General features: G+C 38.1%; 1 protein-coding gene across 2 annotated transcripts in view; it reads right to left on the bottom strand.

Moving 5' to 3' along the window:
• Positions 1 to 13,848, bottom strand: part of LOC125234658 (high affinity cAMP-specific and IBMX-insensitive 3',5'-cyclic phosphodiesterase 8) — a 371,159-nt gene extending 357,311 nt beyond the window's left edge. Inside the window, exon 1 of one of the 2 annotated variants that reach the window (XM_048140993.1) lies at positions 13,500 to 13,848. The gene's annotated coding sequence lies outside the window, so the exon portion shown is untranslated. The remainder of the gene's footprint in view (positions 1 to 13,499) is intronic. The other variant, XM_048140994.1, reaches the window with a different exon arrangement.
• Between the last annotated feature and the right edge of the window lie 6,518 nt (positions 13,849 to 20,366).

Here is a 20,366-nt window from a genome sequence, read left to right as displayed (position 1 = left end):
CGACTCACCCGCACTCAAGGCCCTTGTTAATTGGTCAGCCATTACTGCACTATCTACATCTATGCATTAGTTGAAGTATAGAAAGTTTTACACTCATTGAACTTAGGGTTTTAGATAAATGGACATTTTCGAGTTAAAAGTTTGAGAAGTCTATTGAACAGAATCCTTCAGAATCTAATTGCATAGACGACGTAATGTCTACCGACAACGAAAAGTTATCTCTTCTGTAAATTGAGAAATTGGCAGAGAAGAGCGAATCTCGCAAGAAGATAGGAAAATACTGAAATGTTTGTAAACAATATTTGACTGCCTACGTTTTCTACGAGTAGGTTCTGAAGTTTACCTGTACAAATCATGCACACGTAATATCTACTTAGCTAATATCATGTAATAAGTATATGTAATTATGTAGGTATATTATATTTTTTTAAATATACTTGAAGACCTTAATTACCGCGTTTCATAAAAGCGTCAAAGATGATTTTAGATGACGTTAGCACGTTTTCACATTATCCGATCCGATATCGGATGTAGGACCAATATCCTATAATCCGGATCGCTCTAAAAGTGCATACTGAGATATTTTTGAGTGAACTCAACAGCTCCGCTATACATGACGTCGAATGTACAGCTGCAGAACAACGAGATCGAATTAGAACAACAACAAATATCCGGGTGGTACTCGGTACAGCGCGCATTAACCGGCAATCTCAATATGAAACATGAAACCGGCGCACGCGTCACCCAGTAATGGGGCGAGCAATCTGCCGGCCACTGGTCCCTCTTAGAGATGTGCATATGTCAAATATTGTTTCGCTGATAAATAGTTGTTCACTGGTAAATAAGTTTCGTTGGACCAACTCAAGCAAAAGCGTCTCCGTAGAGCTGCTGAACCCCCCAGGAGTCAAGGCAAATTTGTGATCGATGCGGCAGAAAATGCCGATCTGCCATTGGCTTGTACAGCCATCACAACCGATGTAGACTGCCTACTCAGAGTAGGTACCTCTTACTTAGTCGCTGCAAGTGCTGCAACTATCATCTGGAAAGATGCTGTGGCCAATGATGATGATGAGAAATAGTATTGTTGTCACTTGAATTCATATATTTTAGATAAGTACTTAAGGGTTTCTACGAAGGGCAAACAACCACCTATCTAAGCAGTGGCTGACCTGGAAAAAGAGGGCAAGGTCGCCCACGTACCACCTGGATAAGCACAGTGGAAAAAGAGGCGGCATCAGTTGACCTCGGCTGGGCAGAGCTGGAGCAGGCCGCGCTGGAAATCCCTTCTGAGAGTGTGTCCCTGATGAGGGATAACAGGATATCATCATCATCACTTAAGAGCGTTATAACATTTCGGCGTCGGGCGAAATTAGGTATTTTACCCGCCGCGCGAGCCCAATATGCCGACCCTTTCTAGCACGTCTTATCACTCGCTCGCACTACAATAATGGACAAAACAATCTTGATCCTTCCTATGGAATTTTGATAACAACCACAATCTACTATCTCGATATAAACTTTTGATTTCTAATAAACATTATTTTGTACGAAAAGACTAGAATATAGCGCAAAATAATATTAATTACGTTAAAATTTATTTAAAAATTTAAAGTAATAATTATAAACTGTGATCATATTTAAGTAGATCCCATCCCAAATGTTTGCTTTTGTTATATGATAAGTATTAGAGTAAAGTATATATTAATATGATGATAAAATAAGTCAAATATAATTCTAATTACTTCAAGGTGTTACTCAAGGTCCGATGATGGAGAGAGATTGTTGTCACCAAAAATCAACTCGCATATTTGAATAACATAAAAAAACGAAGTGGTTCAGTTACATGGGTTTAATGGTACCGGTGACCACCATCTGGCTCCAACATCAGACCCTCAGTACCACCTCTTGTCAAAGGTCTTATTAAGAAGAAGTAAGAACCCAATGAGCCTGATTACTAAATGGTTTAGTTACATGGATCACTGGTACTGGTGACCACCATCTGGCTCCATCATCAGACCCTGGGTACCACCTCTTGTCAAAGGTCTTATTGAGACGATCCCAATGAGCCTAAAGACGATGTGGTTTAGTCATATGGTTCATTGGTACTGGTAACCACCATCTGTCTCCATCATCAGACCCTGAGTACCACCTCTTGTCGACGGTCTTGTTGAGACGATTTCAATGAGCCTACATACGAAGTGGTTTAGTTCCATGGTTCATTGGTACTGGTGACCACCATCTGGTCCCATCATCAGACCCTGAGTACCACCTCTTGTTAAAGGTCTTATTGAGATGAACCCAATAAGGCTAAACACAAAGTGGTTTAGTCATATGGTTCATTGGTACTGGTGACAACCATCTGTCTCCATCATCAGACCCTGAGTACCACCTCTTGTCAAAGGTCTTGTTGAGACAAACCCAACGAGCCTAAACACGAAGCCGTTTACTTACATGGTTCACTGGTACTGGTGACCACCTTCTGGCTCCATCATCAGATCCCGAGTACCACCTCTTGTCAAAGGTCTTATTGAGACGATCCCATTGAGCCTAAATACGAAGTGGTTTAGTCATATGGTTCATTGGTACTGGTCCCTCCATCATCAGACCCTGAGTAACACCTCTTGTCAAAGGTCTTGTTGAGACGAACCCAACGAGCCTAAACACGAAGTCGTTTACTTACATGGTTCACTGGTACTGGTGACCACCTTCTGGCTCCATCATCAGATCCCGAGTACCACCTCTTGTCAAAGGTCTTATTGAGACGATCCCATTGAGCCTAAATACGAAGTGGTTTAGTCATATGGTTCATTGGTACTGGTGACCACCATCTGGCTTCATCATCAGACCCTGAGTACCACCTCTTGTCAAAGGTCTTGTTGAGACGAACCCAACGAGCCTAAACACGAAGTCGTTTACTTACATGGTTCACTGGCAATGGTGACCACCTTCTGGCTCCATCATCAGATCCCGAGTACCACCTCTTGTCAAAGGTCTTATTAAGACGATCCCATTGAGCCTAAATACGAAGTGGTTTAGTCATATGGTTCATTGGTACTGGTGACCACCATCTGGCTCCATCATCAGACCCTGAGTACCACCTCTTGTCAAAGGTCTTGTTGAGACGAACCCAACGAGCCTAAACACGAAGTCGTTTACTTACATGGTTCACTGGTACTGGTGACCACCTTCTGGCTCCATCATCAGATCCCGAGTACCATCTTGATGTGTCTTATCATCTTGACCGTATTGTAATTTTCGCATATTTATCATCATAACGTTGTAATACTTTAACATTCAAACATAACAAAATATTACAAAAGCAAATATTTACGGATCTAGGATCAAATTCGTTGGTCGCTGTTTACACACACACAATGCGAGGATAGCCCGTGTATAAACAAGGCGTCCGACCCACACAACGATAAATATTCTCGACGTTTGCGATGAAAACTCGGAGAGCGAAGCGACATACGTCTCACCTCCTCGAGCTCCGGCGCGGCACTGAAATCGCAGGCGTCCGTCGCCGGTAAAATAGCGACAGGAAGGCTAGTTTTCAAAAAATTGGCAAAAAATCATGATAAAATATTGTAACGACAAATGGATAACAGCAATTTAAGCACATTGTGCAGATTATTTATATACTAAAATAACTTCGATAACATGTAGATTTTCTGAGAAATGATCACTTGTTTCGATGTATTTTCAAGACAAAATTGAGTTCGTTTTACTTTCAATTTCTCAATTTCAAAGGATTAAATGATAAATATTGTTTAATGGGCCTAAAGTACAAGATATTAGGAATTTAAATTTACCGCATTTATGAGAGTGAGCTTATCAAATCTTATACTATTAAACGAGCAATTCTTGTATATTTATTTATTTATTTATTTATTTATTTATTTATTTATTTATATATACCGACGATCTCGGAAACCGCTCTAACGATTTCGCTGAAATTTGTTTTGTGGGGGTTTTCGGGGGTGAAAAATCGATCTAGCGTAGCCTTAGATCCCGGAAAACGCGAATTTTCGAGTTTTCTTGAGTTTTTCTTTCGCATTTGTAAACGTAAAATATGGTCCTTAATTTCGCCGCGCGCGCATCGATTCCGCGTAGCTCAGTCGCACGAGGTCGGTCTAATGTGCGCAGATAGATCGTAGGTGTCAGGGTTTCGAATCCCGGCCAGAAATTAAGTTTTTGTTTTTTGTCTTTTTTTTTGTTTTTGTATTTATAAGAGTTTTTTTTTTTTTATCTAAAGACGTGATATATTAAAATAGAACCGAGCGAAGCTCGGTCGCCCAGATATTACTTTTAAACGAGCAATTCTTGTATATTTATTTATTTATTTATATATATATTTATTTACACTGACGATCTCGGAAACCGCTCTAACGATTTCGCAGAAATTTGTTATGTGGGGGTTTTTGGGGGTGAAAAATCGGTCTAACTTATCCTTAGGTCCCGGAAAACGCGAATTTTCGAGTTTTCATGCGTTTTTCTTCGCGCGCCATCTCGTGTGCAGTAGTTGTACTGTTAAGACAGAATTCTTTCGGTCGATGTAAGTACTATTTATTGCAAACACTAGATGGCGACACAGGTCAAGGCTAAAACGAATAGAAAATACACTATTTGAGTTTTTGTGGCGAAATGCGCGCCATCTCGTGTGGAGTAGTTGTGTTGTTAAGGCTGAGAATTCTTTCGCTCGATGTAGGTACTATTCATTTTTGAACTAGATGGCGACACATGTCAAGGATACGAAACAGAACCGAGCGAAGCTCGGTTGCCCAGATATTTGTACATAATAAGAGCTCCGAAATCTGTGCTGCGCGCGGTTTTTCCTAAACGAGCATCAGAAAAAAAATCATTACTAATTGAAAAAGCTTTTTCTTCCATATGTTTTTTAATGAACCGACAGTTAATTAGATTTTCTAACTGAAACAAGTACTTTTACTGTCTTTTAGTATGAGTAAAGTGTACAATTTTGCCGATAAATATTGTACATTTTACAATATATCGCCTTTTTTTGTCATAGCGCTCTTAAGGGTCACCCCAAACATAACGACGCGAAATCGGCGTTCGCCGACCAAAAATCGCTCGTTAGTATCACGGTGTTTTCAGTCAAAATAGTAAATCCGATGTACTTTGGATATGTTTAGGAAACACAACGATAGAGGGCGTGAAAAACAATTATATCCTGTAGTGCAAGTCGTTCGCTAGATGTCGGGCAAACTGGCTAACGACTTGCTGTCGTAAAATGTATAAGTACCTACGCTAGATGTCGCTGTACCACCTGCAAACTAGCGTACGACATTTTATGGTTACTTGTATGTAATTAAATTGTAAATTTCATTATTGTTTTTTTTTTGCAAATAAGTCCGCGTAGAAATAGTCATTTATGTGACTGGTTGGTGAATGATTACATCAAACCTATTTAAAAATCCCGCCATAAATATGTGGCGTTCCATGTTTAAAGGGTCCGTTGCTTTATGTGCTATAAGGAACCTTTAGGAATGGAGAGTCACATGAAAAGTTGTGGGCGCTGCATTCGAAAATCTTGACTGTTAACTCTATACCATACTATTCAATACACCGTATTTTTTTTTGTTTTCCGTTAAATTCGACACGTAGTTCCTGATAATGAACCTAGCATTATCAGGAACCACCCTGTATATCACTTTTAGTTATATTCGCAAAAAAATATTTTTCATCATTTTCATACATAATAAATGAATTTATTAGTGTGAGAGACTCTTAAGAATAACATTCACGTTAGTGTCAAGTGATTGACGGCACATGTCAAAACAAAGAACATTAGGAATTGGTAAAGGCTGTCATACACATGTTCAGTAATTATCTTTATTTTTTGAATAACTCGATAACCGTAAGAGTTAAGACACTAGTTTCTTAGAGAAATTAATTTTATTTGATCTAAAGAACCTTCCCTTAAAGTTAACGGAATTCAATAAAAACAGGGTGTATACTCTATTGTTAGTATGAACATGCGATTTTTGGTCGGCTAGTAGAGCCGATCGCTCCCGACCCGTGTTCCAAGTTGGAACACGGGTCGGGAGCGATCGGCTCTTTCCAACCGCTATGTCCAACTGGTTGTGCCACGGGTAAGTAAAATTGTCCATAGTCCAACCGATTGTACTACGAGGAAGTTAGTTTATCCGTGGTCCAATCGGTTGGACCACGGTACACTAAATTTATCGGTAGTCCAATACTAGAAAGTATTATTTACCCATCGTCGAACCGGTGTACCACGGAAACGCACATTTTATCCATGGACCGGACCACCTATCCTATCATAAAGGCAAAAAAGTTATCTGTTATTGTATGTATACTGCGGTATCTACTGTCCTTATAGTCCGATCAATCGAGCCAACAGGAAAAAAATATATTCGTATTCCGATCGATCGGACTTGTCAATTGGACCACGCGACCTAAGGGGGTGAGTGTAAGGCCTTTACTTTATATATTTTCTTTTAAGTTTTCCCCATTTTATTCGCATCCCGAAACGGGTGCAATTTTCTAAAGGCGTTGATTTCCGGATTGAACCAGCGCCCTTTGTCCAAGAACCCAAACTCACGCCAATCGGGTGGCTGGGATGGGAGGCTCTTGGTACAGATAGTTTCTTATTACCTATACATTTTTCTTAGGGATAGGGAAGAGGTTTAATGCAGATAACAAAAGTATTCTGACAGTTGAACCAACGATAGTTTTACTTACCCGTGCCGTGGTACAACCAGTTGGACAAAGCGACGGTTCGTATACTAGTTGAATAATTGCCCCTAAGTAACAAATTACTTAACAACTGTTGTACTATGGGTCATAACAATATATAACAGAAAAAAAAAAGTAATCTGACTGTTGAATCACGGATAATTTTACTTACCCGTAATACAAACAGTTGGACATAGGGGTTGGACCACGGGTCGGGAGCGGAGCCGATTCCACGCCGATAGCTTTGGGAAAATACTTCAGTCGATTTCATACTGAACATTCACTTGTCCCAATTAGAGATGTGCATACCTATGTCAAATACTGTTTTGCTGGTAAAAAAAAAAAAATATTGGGGGCACCTTACACAGATCAACTTAGCCCCAAACTAAGCAAATTGCTATGGGTGCTAAGCGACGATATACATACTTAAATAGATAAATAAATACATCTGTGCTCATCACACAAATAAATGCCCTTATCGGGATTCGAACCCAGGGCCGCGGCTCAGCAGGCAGGGTCACTACCAACTGAGCCAGACCGGTTGTCCGCTGTCGGTTGTCTGTAAATACTATGGACACTTTGTTCGGTTCTCGTTTGTTTCTTTTCTTTTAGTTAATATTTTGATTACCTAATCAATTTTGACTCTTGGAGACCCTATACATCTCTAAGGATAATTAGATTAAATACATGTTATCTTTAGTTGTGACATTTAGAGTCATTTTCATCTCTAAAGTAATTTTAGACTTTTTTTGTATTTGTATTTTTCTATATTATTATGTGTAGTTTTTAGTTGAATATCGACATTTAGAGACCTTATACATCTCTTATCATTGTAGTAGCGTAATACTTTAGTTAGAACTTAGAATTAGTATTATCAATTGTAATTTCAGTACAACTTGTATATTGACGTGTAAAAGTGCCCCCTGTGGCCTATTTGCTACATAATGATTTGTAATTTGTAATAAATCCATCCATACAAATTAATACCACTTTCAACGGTAATTTCCCATATGACAAGTCTTTTCGAAGTTTATCGTCCTCACGGTAGCGTTCTCAAGAACTTAAGCCTAGGAATTGTTATTGTCACACGATAAGATAGTTTAGTACTTAAATTATATAGATAACATGATAGTGTCGTAGCTTATTTGCCAATAATAAGACTAATTGCAATAACAATGTTATTGGGCATTTTCAGAATTTGGGTCTCCCCAATGGGTCCCAAATTCAGAAAATGCCCTATTAAGTGAAAATGATTCATGTTAATTTTTCTTCGTCATGAAGGTTGACCGTCCTTTACCTACATAATCGGTTGAAGCAATTCGTGGAATAGAGACTTTTATACCAAACATAAATCATACCAAAGAGGATCGAGTATTACAGAGAGTTACTGTCGAAGTAAAATGTGTAATCACAGTGCATAGACTGCCATCTCTTGACACAGGCTGGAAACTTTTGAGCCTCAGTTTTGACAATTTGGCATATATTCTTAGCTTGATATCTTTTAAAATGTCAAATATTAATAATAGCGCCATCTAGCTGAGCGTACCCCAAAGGTGTAATGCCATCTAGGTCACCGTACCTTTTTCTGTATGGTACTGAGGTACGTTTTTTTCTTAGACTTTATCTGTCTAATACGGAGTTATAATATATGGCTTGATCAGAAATAAATATATGCCTATTGTCAAAAGACGGCGGGCACTGTAATTCTGCACGGGAAGCATGGTCGCACGATACACGATAAAATATCAGGCCGTCCCTATCGCACTTACAAATAAATAGTGCGATAGGGACGGCCTGCTATTTTATCGTCTATCGCGCGACCATGCTTCCCGTGCTGATGTACATTTATGTGGTGACAGTTCAGTATAGTATGAAGAAAATAGTTCCAATGAAATTCCGCAACATGGCGCGTAGTCATATATTTAATGATCAAGCTTTACACAAATATTTACAGCTCTACAAAAAAAACCGGCCAAGAGCGTGTCGGGCCACGCTCAGTGTAGGGTTTCGTAGTTTTTCGTATTTTTCTCAAAAACTACTGAACCTATCAAGTTCAAAACAATTTTCCTAGAAAGTCTTTATATAGTTCTACTTTTGTGATTTATTTCATATTTTTTAAACATATGGTTCAAAAGTTAGAGGGGACGCACTTTTTTTTCCTTTAGGAGTGATTATTTCCGAAAATATTAATATTATCAAAAAACGATCTTAGTAAACCCTTATTCATTTTTAAATACCTATCCAACAATATATCACACGTTGGGGTTGGAATGAAAAAAAATATCAGCCCCCACTTTACATGTAGGGGGGGGACCCTAATAAAACAGTTTTTTCCAATTTTTATTTTTGCACTTTGTTGGCGTGATTGATATACATATTGGTACCAAATTTCAGCTTTCTAGTGCTTACGGTTACTGAGATTATCCGCGGACGGACGGACGGACGGACGGACGGACGGACGGACGGACGGACGGACGGACAGACAGACATGGCGAAACTATAAGGGTTCCTAGTTGACTACGGAACCCTAAAAACGAGAAGAACTCAAACGCGATAAACGATAAAAACGCGACAGTCCTATCTAGTTAGTCATAAAACCCGACAAAACGACAGCGCCACGTCTCTAAAGAAGCCCGCGTCATGTCTCCAAACACGTTATTAAACAACCGACTATTTTAAGACTGCGTGACGTCTAACCCGAGATAACTCCCGGTTAAAGTGTCCCCTAAATGGTCTGTTATCAGCGAGATAAACCGCGATAACGCGGTGATGAGACCTCTTATCTACGTACTATGTGTAATGCATGCTGCTACTATGTTTTGTATAATGTGGTCGTGATCGTGCGATGAAACTCGTATTTTATTTTAATGTGTAACGTTGTTGATGTTTTTGTCAGTGTAACTTTCCTGCCTTACGTAGGCAGATCAGCTGCTAAATATAGCTTGCCTAAGTCAGAAATATTATACAAATCGGCTGTATATGCTACTGTTATATAAATGTCCCAATTATTAGGGTTTCTTCATCAACTAGGATCCCTTATAAGCTGTCCGTCCATTCCTCCGTTAAATGTACTAAGTACATAGTTTGAATCCATACTATACTTATTATATAATATATAATATATTTAATATTTGACGACCGGTCTGGCGCAGTCGGTAGTTAGTGACCCTGCCTGCTACGCCGCGTTCCCGGGTTCGAATCCCGGTAAGGGCATTTATTTGTGTGATGAGCACAGATATTTGTTCCTGAGTCATGGATGTTTTCTATGTATATAAGTATTTATATATTATATATATCGTTGTCTGAGTACCTGCAGCACAAGCCTTCTTGAGCTTACCGTGGGACTCAGTCAATCTGTGTAAGAATGTCCTATAATATTTATTTATTTTATTTATTTATTTATTTATTTAATATATTATTTTAATATTATAAATGGGAAAGTGTGTATCTGTTTGTTTGTCCGTCTTTCACGGCAAAACAGAGCGACGAATCGACGTGATTTTTTAGGTGGAGATAGTTGAAGGGATGGAGAGTGACATAGGCTACTTTTTGTCTCTTTCTGATGCGAGCGATGCCTCCAGCAAAAGCTAGTACAAGTACCTAAACCTGTTTGTGACGTGACGATATCGATAGCCTAAGAGGAGAGATATTTTGCTATTGTAGAAATAAGGATGTGTTCTGATATACAGATATATCGTCACGAAGTCATTAATAATTTGATGCTGACTGTACATGTAGGTACTCAAAATACATAAACACCCTGATTTTATTGAATTCCGTTAACTTTAAGGGAAGGTTCTTTAGATCAAATAAAATTAATTTCTCTAAGAAACTAGTGTCTTAACTCCTACGGTTATCGAGTTATTAAAAAAATAAAGATAATTACTGAACACGTGTGTGATAGCCTTTACCAATTCCTAATGTTCTTTGTTTTGACATGTGCCGTCAATCACTTGACACTAACTTAAATGTTGTTGTTAAGGGTAGCTCACACCTCACACTAATAAATTCATTTATTATGTATGAAAATGATGAAAAATATTTTTTTGCGAATATAACTAAAAGTGATATACAGGGTGGTTCCTGATAATGAACCTAGCTACGTGTCGAATTTAACGGAAAACAAAAAAAAATACGGTGTATATGTATTTGGAATTAAGTAAGTATATTAGCAACGTTGCACATAACATGGACTTTTCATTCCATTTGAGCAGGCTGAAAAATTTAAAAATGCATATTATACTGTCCTAAATGTACTTGCTATCCCCGATAGCCGCACTAAATACATTGTGACATAAAAATTAAACTTAGTAAACAGATTGATTTGAACGTCGTGCTTTCATAGTTAACAGCTTTGCCTCAGATACAAGTAAAAATTGGTTTGACAGCAACTCTTATGACAATATAATACTAGTATGTACTCGTACATGTATAGGTACATTAGGTACATAATTGTGGCTCTAGTGTAAAATGGTACAAGCACAGTATAATAAAGAGTACTATCGTACAAGTCTCGAGGAGCGCAGGTGAAAAAGGGTGTATCTCCCACATATGACTTATGCTGTTTTTCACCTGCGCTCCGCGAGACTTGTACCCTTTTACACTAAAGCCACAGTTATATTATGGTCATATTACTCGTGCATGCATATTGTGGCTTTTACGCAAACGTACGAGTAAGTATTTAAAAATAATATGTCATGAGCATAATTCCGATTAACTACTTTTTACGATCACATCCCTGTGCAGCCTTGTATTGAAGATATTAACCGAAAGCGAAACCATAGCAAATTCTTAATTAAAATATGCTTCATCAATTTTAATATTTATATTACCTACTGCATTGATGCGGTTAGCATTCATATTTTTTTTAAACTTACCTACTTAATGCAAAATTCGTATTAAAGATAAAAAGAAAATAAAAACTTAATATACATTCGGATCGATATCCAACAAAAATCATAGTAAAAATTACAAGTTCCAGAAGCATTTACTTTAGACTCTGAATTTGTTACGCTATCGGTAAGATTTGTATGCTATACAACGGCAGTTTGTCTTCCCAATTTTATTGATATTGAATAAACTAATATACCTATAAATAAACGCGGTTTATTAATCATTCAATAATCGTCCAATATTTCTTAAACACAACCTTTGCCTTTCTCCCGGATGATTGAACGACGTCCGTGAACAAAACCTGAAAATCTTTTGAAAGAGCAGTATCGTTGTGAAGTAGGTATACCGATATTATGTAAAAGTTTTGATTAGATTTTCTATGGAGCTAAGTTACTTGTTCATGTATCAACTTTATAGCAATGGTATACAAGTTCTGAAACTGAACTGAGTTCCCTTCTCTGGACGGTGTATCTTACAAGATAGGTATGTAATGGTAATGTAGGTAATAAATAGACTATATTTTGTTATTTCCCTATTAGGAGTAAATCATATTTTGCTCTGTCGGGCGCAATAGAGGCTTGAGCTCACGATTTTTTTTTATTTGCCATAAAATAAAGGGTTAAGTGCATAATATAGCTTTTGTCCCCTCCGGCCTGCACTAAATCCTGATTGAAACAGTGCATCTGCGGTGCGATACCGATCTGTCACTTTTGACACTAACATATCGGTATTGATCGACATCGTACAGTCGCCATCAGATATATAAGAGCGCCCGAGGTACTCAAAAATATCTGAACACGCCTCTATTGCCTAGGCGTTAGAGGCGTGTTCAGATATTTTTGAATACCTCGGGCGCTCTTATATATCTGATGGCGACTGTACCACAGACCTTTTATGCTGCGTCCACACATGTGTATTCGGTATTCAGTAAACAATCCCGATGACGTCACTACTCACTAAATAAGTACTTATTATTTTTCGTTTATCATCTCTGATTATAATAATGTTAAATATTTAAAATAACATTTAAAAGAATAAATTATTCACTTTACGTCAGGTGAGATCTAACACACGACGTGTCAAAACCCATAATCTCATCTCGATGCAGCCTTACCGATAACCTTAGATGCGACCTTAGCAGGTACTCCAAACGGATTGGTAGGAGGAAGCTACCGCAAATATGTCTTTCACTACCGACGCTTTGATCTCCGCAGGTTCTAAGCTGTCAGATGTTTCATTACGGCGACGCTGCGCTTGTGAATTCCGTGATGTACAGTCAGCAACGCTATTTTCTGTACACCTTCGCATTCAAACCATTGTATCTACCTATGACCTAGCTGCATTGACTCTAATTTTTCACTTTCTCCTGCCACGTCACTATGAGGTACCTAGATAATCTCGGCTTTATAGCCGAGCTATCAGTTATCTGCGATCTAACTCGCCTTCAGGAAGTGGGCCGCCGATCTTGTGTCAACAGCGCCTTATGACAAGCACGACTAAATGATTAGCACACTTGATGCTGTTTGCTCTATACAGAGTTCCCCCGCTATCAACTACTTACAAAACACGATTAGTTTCACTAGTTAGACTTACATTTACAGCCATATACGAATTTGACATAATTATACTTGCATCTTCAGTTTACCCGAGCCGTAATCATGATGCATTCGTCTAAATATCGAGCGCTCGACAAGTATAAAAAACGTATATCACGGTTTACATCCCGGTAAATATACTCGTACGTCTAGTTGCAAAACACATAAGAAAAAATCACTAAAAATTCTGCACCGTAAAAGAAAACAAACGTTAACCTACATTACACGTTATGCGTAACGTAGATTATTAAAAGAAGTAGGTAACCGACTTCAAAATAAAAGCTAACTCACCTCTTTCAAAACACTTAAGCTTCTTACGCGTTCCAAAATGGTCACTAAAAATCCGAATTATTTGTTCACTTTAATGAAACACGAATTTCTATAACCCGAGGAGTCTGTATACTTTTTTTAAATTGGTTTAAAGGTAGGATAAGGTTCGTAACTGTCGAGATTTTACGCGAGCGAGCAGACGCGAGAGCACCGGGCGTGCTCTCTGAGCGGAGACTGCATGCCGACTGGCGTCCCGCCGCCCGCCCAAGCTTCGCCGCCGCCCAAGCGAAAAATGTTAGCATAACCACTCACATTTAATGCGACTTTTAATGCCGGTACATTATTAATATGCTAATTTTCTTATGGGCCGGCAGCGGGCGCGGGCGGCGAGCGACTACGGTAAACATGAGACTGCGAGTATCTATGGTTGCACTGTTAGGTATGGTATGTTGTGATTGGAGCAACACTTGGTAGTGATAAAGACTACGCGATGTGCGTTTAATCGGGCTATGGTTATTTATTGTGTATATTTGCATGATAATTGTTTACTATGATTTAAATTGCGGGTGTTATTAAAACTTTTGACTAACAACATTTAAAGAAATTTCAATTATGTTAAAGTACACATTTTTGAACAATACATTCATTACAGTACATCTGCTGCTACCTTCCTTTACCGTACATAAATAGCAGTATTTTAGCAGCTAATTCCACTAATACATCCAGGGTTCGTAGACAAGTAACCAATCGTAGTTATCTCCCTGTATACAGGGTGTATTTTGATAGCGGGTCAGTAAGGGCAGCTAAGAGATCCCGTAGTCCTTCGTGAGAATGTCTAAAAAGACCATCCATCGATTTCAAATTGATGAAAAATGCCATTTACAGATTTTGGAAAAAACATACAGGGTGCGAGAAAAAGGGCATTTTTGACAAACTTTTTTTTGACGGGGATACGGGATCTCATAGCTGCCCTCACGGACCCGCTATCAAAATACACCCTGTAAAATCCCTCCTTATTAGTGCACTTGTCTATGCGCCCAATACTGACTATTTCCGATTTAATAATTTAATCAGAGATATCTTACATTTCTCTAATAATTAGTCAGTTTCTCAGTTCCCCGGTCTTTAGTTCTTGGAAATAATTATTGGAGCTCTATTGCTTTGTATTTTTGTATTCAATATTCATCAAAGATACGTAAATAACAGACTGTCAGTCTCCATACAAAGTTAGGCCTCTATTGTCGATGTTCTTATCACACTTACCTATTTCCCGGGATTTCACAGCCTCTGTAAGTAAATGCATATTCTGACCTCTTTGAAAACCAGAACGCTGAGATCTACATCTATTAAGTTAGTTGTGACTATGTTGTGAGTCCTTTGAGCGTCAAGATCGAGTATAGTGGATTGTTCCATCGTGCCCCCCATGGGCCATGCCAAAAGCGCTGGCAAAGCAATTGTCCTCGGTAAGGTTTATATTCGTTATAAAAAGAATTACAAACGTGACGTTATATTTTATTTCATTTGGATATGATGGGATATTGATTTGAGATTGTTGTGAGAGTTAGATTTTCAATGTTTATGTATTTCAGAAAATACCTAACTGTGTCTGAAGAACAGTCTTTAATTGACTACTCTTTGGCATTGGGAATCAAACCCGAAGCCGGATTTGTCTGTATTCTGTATATAACTAGTATTGAGGTACAGGCAGATTCTTAGGTGCAGCTGCAATATTAGTTTACGTTCATTGGCGATGTCCGCAGTCGAAATACATCCATACTAATATTATAAATGGGAAAGTGTGTGTGTATGTTTGTTTGTCCGTCATTCACGGCAAACCGGAGCGACGAATTGACGTGATTTTTGAAAGGAAGATAGTTGAAGGGATAGAGCGTGACATAGGGTACTTTTTGTTACTTTCTACCCCCCCCCTCCCCCTTTTCTATAAAAGGGGGGTGGAAATTTGTATGAAGCATTCCGCAATTTTCGAATTTAACGCTTGCGAAGCCGCGGGCAAATGCTAGTGCAAAATAATACTACAATTTTGGTTTTATTAACGCCCGTCAGTAAAATGACGGATTCTACTTCTAGCTCATACCCTACAAGTTGACTTCTCGATCATCAGTAGAATCAATATTAGGGCTACCATCACGAATTTGATACTGGCTTCTAACGTCTGTGTAACTATATATAAGGTCCTAATTTATTAGTTGCAGATATTTTAACACATGATACTTTACATTAAAATATTAACTTTAAATATAAATTAAGAAATCTTTTCATGTAACTTTTTTGATTTCATTTTCCTAACAAAAAATTAATTATAATTTCGTCTAAAAAATCATCATGTGCATTATCACATGTCACAATAACACTGTCTGTCATGTCAACAATTGTTTCATAATTGTTTGTTGTAAATGTCGTAAAGGTTCGGCGGGAAAACTGCACATGTCATTGAAGTGGCCAGTTACAGTTAAGTGGTACGTAAAAGAGGTACTAGAATCTGTTCAATGAGTTTTCATTTAATAATCACATAAACAGGGTGTTTTTACGTAGCAAATTTGTTTTTCCGTTTTCTCCAAAAAAACATCGTAAAAGCTATAATGTTTCACGGTTTAATATACTCCAGAGACCGAGTACTATCAGCTGTAAAAATATCTGCATCTAATAAATTAGGACCTTATATATATTACCTTCGCTAGCGTGTGCGTATCTTCTTTCTACGCATATTAGTGTAGGCAAGATTTAGAGAGATTATAGAGTTAGTGTAAGCAAGATTTATAGAGATTATAGAAAATGAGTTCACCATCACCATATCAGCCCTTTATCGCCCACTGCTGAGCATAGGCCTCTCTTTGTACGTTCTCCCTATTAGGACGGCTTGATATTTTATCATTTATCGCGCGACCATGCTTGCCTGCCTAGTGATGATAGCAGTTGGATTGCATCGCTGAGAAGAGCTTGGCATCCGTTGGCTCGTTGGGTAGACGACTTCCGGAAAATTGCGGGTCACAACTTGGATGAGACTAGCTCAGGACCGGGATAAGTGGCATTTTAGAAAGGCCTATGCTCAGCAGTGGGCGATAAAGGGCTGATATGATGATGGTGAACTTATTTTCTATAATCTCTATAAATCTTGCCCACACTAATATGAATAGAAAGAAGATACGCACACGCTAGCGAAGGTATATAGTAAATATAATACTCAAGTCGTCGTTTTTTGGTCTGCCTGAACTTACTTGGCTGAAAACGATGCCACAAGATTTTTTTATATGAGAATGACAAAGTGAATTCCTACCAATAACTAACCCAGTTTACAGAACTAGGTTATTTTAGAGCAAGAACGCGCGTTTTGTAAATAATCCATACTAATATTGTAAATGAGAAAGTGTGTGTTTGTCCGTCTTTCACGGCAAAACGGAGCGACGAATTGGTGTGATTTCTTAAGTAGATATAGTTGAAGGGATGGAGAGTGACATAAGCTACTTTTTGTCTTTTTCTAACGCGAGCGAAGCCGCGGGCAAAAGCTAGTAAACTTATACAATATAAGTATCAGGTCAGTGTGAATTGTGTAGGTAAAGCTACACACACGCCTGCTCCTTTGCCTCTTATCAAAAAAAGATTTACACACATTCATCGTAACCGTAAGCTAAAAAGAATCTGTTTTCATTAACCACAACATAAATATTATTGGTATTATCATTAAACGTAGTACAAGTTGTTATTATTTCATTTTTTAAGGTCATTGATCAACTCGATCCCGGATCTCATTTCTTTACATTCAGATTTTACAATTCACTATTTATTTGGGACACTACAGTAGGCTAATAAAAAAATAAAAATAAAAAATTAATACTAACATTTGCCTGCAGCTTCACTCGCGTTAAATTCTAAAATTCCTGAATGCTCCATACAAATTTCCACCCCCTCTTTTAGGGAAGTGAGGAGTTACAAAGAGCCAAAAAGTAGTTTACGTCACTCTCCATCCCTTCAACTATCTCCACTTGAAAAAACACGTCCATTCGTCGCTCCGTTTTGCCATGAAAGACGGACAAACAAACAGACACACACTTTCCCATTTATAATATTATTATATTTAGTAGGTATAGGTAGTATATTATAGTATGGATCAGTACCTAGTTCGAGTCCCGGGCGAGATAAGCGAGTTTAAGAAAACTTTTGAATGCAGTTTTGTTTCTTTTAAAAAATAAAAGAAAGAGCCAGGTTAAGAAATTAAGGTAGTTTTAGTTGCCCTCCAGAGCCCGACTTATGTTTGTATATACGGTCCTCTATCTATGTATGACCATATCATTTACCAAAGTTACAGGGCATGCGAAGTCATAATATTCTCTCTATTCAAAGCCGTTTCTGTGCCATCGGCGTTACCAAAGACATATTCGAGGGTTTACTGGTGAAACCCGATAAGTTGAGCAAACTGGTTTTTGAAATTCGAACTATGTGCAATTTCCACAATGTTGTTATTTCAAGGACAAATTATCTCGATTTATCGGGTTTCACCAGTAAACCCATGTAACTCCGTATAGACGGATAAAGTCTAAGAAAAAAACGTACCTCAAAGCCCTAGAGAAAAAGGTACGGTGGCCTAGATGGAGTCACACATTTGGGGAACGCTCGGCTAGATGGCGCTAATATTAATATTTGACATTTTAACACATATCAAGCTAACATTATGGGCCAAATTGTCAAAAATGAGGTTCAAAAGTTTTAAACTTGTGTCGAGAGATGGCAGTCTACGCACTGTGATTACACATTTTACTTTGACAGTAACTCTCTATATAGATGATAGATAGATAGATAAATGATTTATTGTCACAACATGGTCGTTACAATCTGTACCTTATGAAATATCTTAAAGCGAGGTGGCGAGGTGGCCTAGGGGTGATGGCGTTTGGCCCGGATTGCTAAAAGACGCCGGTTCGAATCCGGCCTTCACCACTGGTGGTGCTCGTCATTTTAAAATAATTTGATTTGTTCCCATAGTTGCGGAAATATCTTAAAGTTATAACCTATACAATACAAGGAAATTTTACTTACAATCTAGGTATTACGTGACAAGTGGACAGTCTCAGCTACGTGCTGGAGCCTCACCTTCCGGCGTGGTTTCAGCGCTGATTTTCAGCCTGCCCGGGTTGAGGCGGTGACACAAGACGACTACTAAGTACTTACATATAATAAATATACATTTTACAATCATATACATTTTACATCACTACCCTTTTATAATATAAACGGTTATAGTATGAATGCTTACACCCGAGAAGGACGTAACGGTGGCGGGGTACTCGTTTACTCGCGAAAGGAGTTGTACGCGCGAGCGAGCGGGGCGGCAGCGGCCGCGGGCGCGGGCGCAATGCGCTCGGCGGAGTGCGTTACCATTGAGATAGATCACAATAGTGAACAAGTCTATATAGTTGCTATGTACAGACCACCTAGATATAATAATCAAGATAGAATACAAGTATTTTTCCAAGAGTTTCCTAATATTTTACACTCACTTCCTGCTAACTCCAAAGTAGTATTTTGCGGTGATATTAATTTGAACTTATTAAATGAGAAAGACAGTTATGTAGTTCAATATGAAACTATATTGGCTGAGCATGGCTTCACAAAATGTATACATGATATAACACGGAGGGAGATAGTCAAAGACAAAGTGGTGGAGTCGTGCTTGGACCATATTTATGTGAGAGCGCCTTCGGCCATGATTGACTCGGCGGTTATTAAACATAAGGTATCTGATCATTATTATATTGCTGCATCTGTTCAATGGAATGACAGTCTGCGGCCGCCGTCCCCGCGGCGCTCAACCCTGAACGCTCGACGTGTTTTAGATAATCGCTTAGTTAGGGAAAAACTATTAGAGGTAAACTTTGACAAATTGTTAAGTATCCAGTGCCCCATTGAACTGAACACATCCTTTACAAACATTTTTACTACAGTGTACAATGAATGCTACAAATATATAAGTAACCCCAAAAATACCAGTAGTAGAAATAATAAACATTGGATAAATAACAAATTGAAAAACATGATAATAGAGAGAGATAGACTGTATACAATGTGGTGCAATAACCCAAAGAATATGATTAAAAGACTTAATTATACTAGATATAGAAATAGATGTACCAAAGCTGTCACCAAATGTAACAATGAATACGATAGAAAATGCATTTTAGAGTGTAACAAGAACATTAAAAAAATCTGGGAAAAAATTAATAGTTTATTAGGAAACACTAAGAAATCAATAGATGATAATATACTAAATAACATGGGCAAGCAGGGTGATATAAAATACATATGTGACAAGTTTGCGAGAAACTTCTCTAACGATGTGAGTGTTATCAAACATATATGTACGGATAAGTGGTTAGACAGGGGCACCTATGTAAAGGACTCAGACATGAGCATGAGGTGGCAGCAGGTGACCAGCCATCAAGTCAAAAAAATTATTAATAACATGAACACCAGAAAGGCTCCGGGCAGCGACCTCGTGCGCATGTCTGATCTAAAATTACTTGTAGATAAAGTAAGTCCTATTATAGCTAAATTAATTAATTTATCAGTTAATCATAATTTATTTCCCAACAAATTAAAAGAAGCCATCATTCGTCCGATTCATAAAAAGGGTGACCGTTCAGAGTGCTCAAACTATAGACCAATATCAATCTTGTCAAGTATAGAAAAAATTATGGAAAAGTGTATAATTAGTCAAGTAGGGAATTATCTGCAATCCAATTCAATTCTTTATAACTATCAGCACGGGTTTCAAAAAGGCAAAGGTACGCATACTCTATTATCTAAATTCACCGATGAAATAAATACACATATAGAACACCAAAAATTTGTTATAGCAATATTTTACGACTTTAA

This window comes from Leguminivora glycinivorella, chromosome 16, assembly GCF_023078275.1.
Source record: "Leguminivora glycinivorella isolate SPB_JAAS2020 chromosome 16, LegGlyc_1.1, whole genome shotgun sequence".
NCBI classification, from domain to species: domain Eukaryota; kingdom Metazoa; phylum Arthropoda; class Insecta; order Lepidoptera; family Tortricidae; genus Leguminivora; species Leguminivora glycinivorella.
Note: the sequence above shows the minus strand (reverse complement) of the source record. Positions and strands in the feature narration are given on the sequence as shown.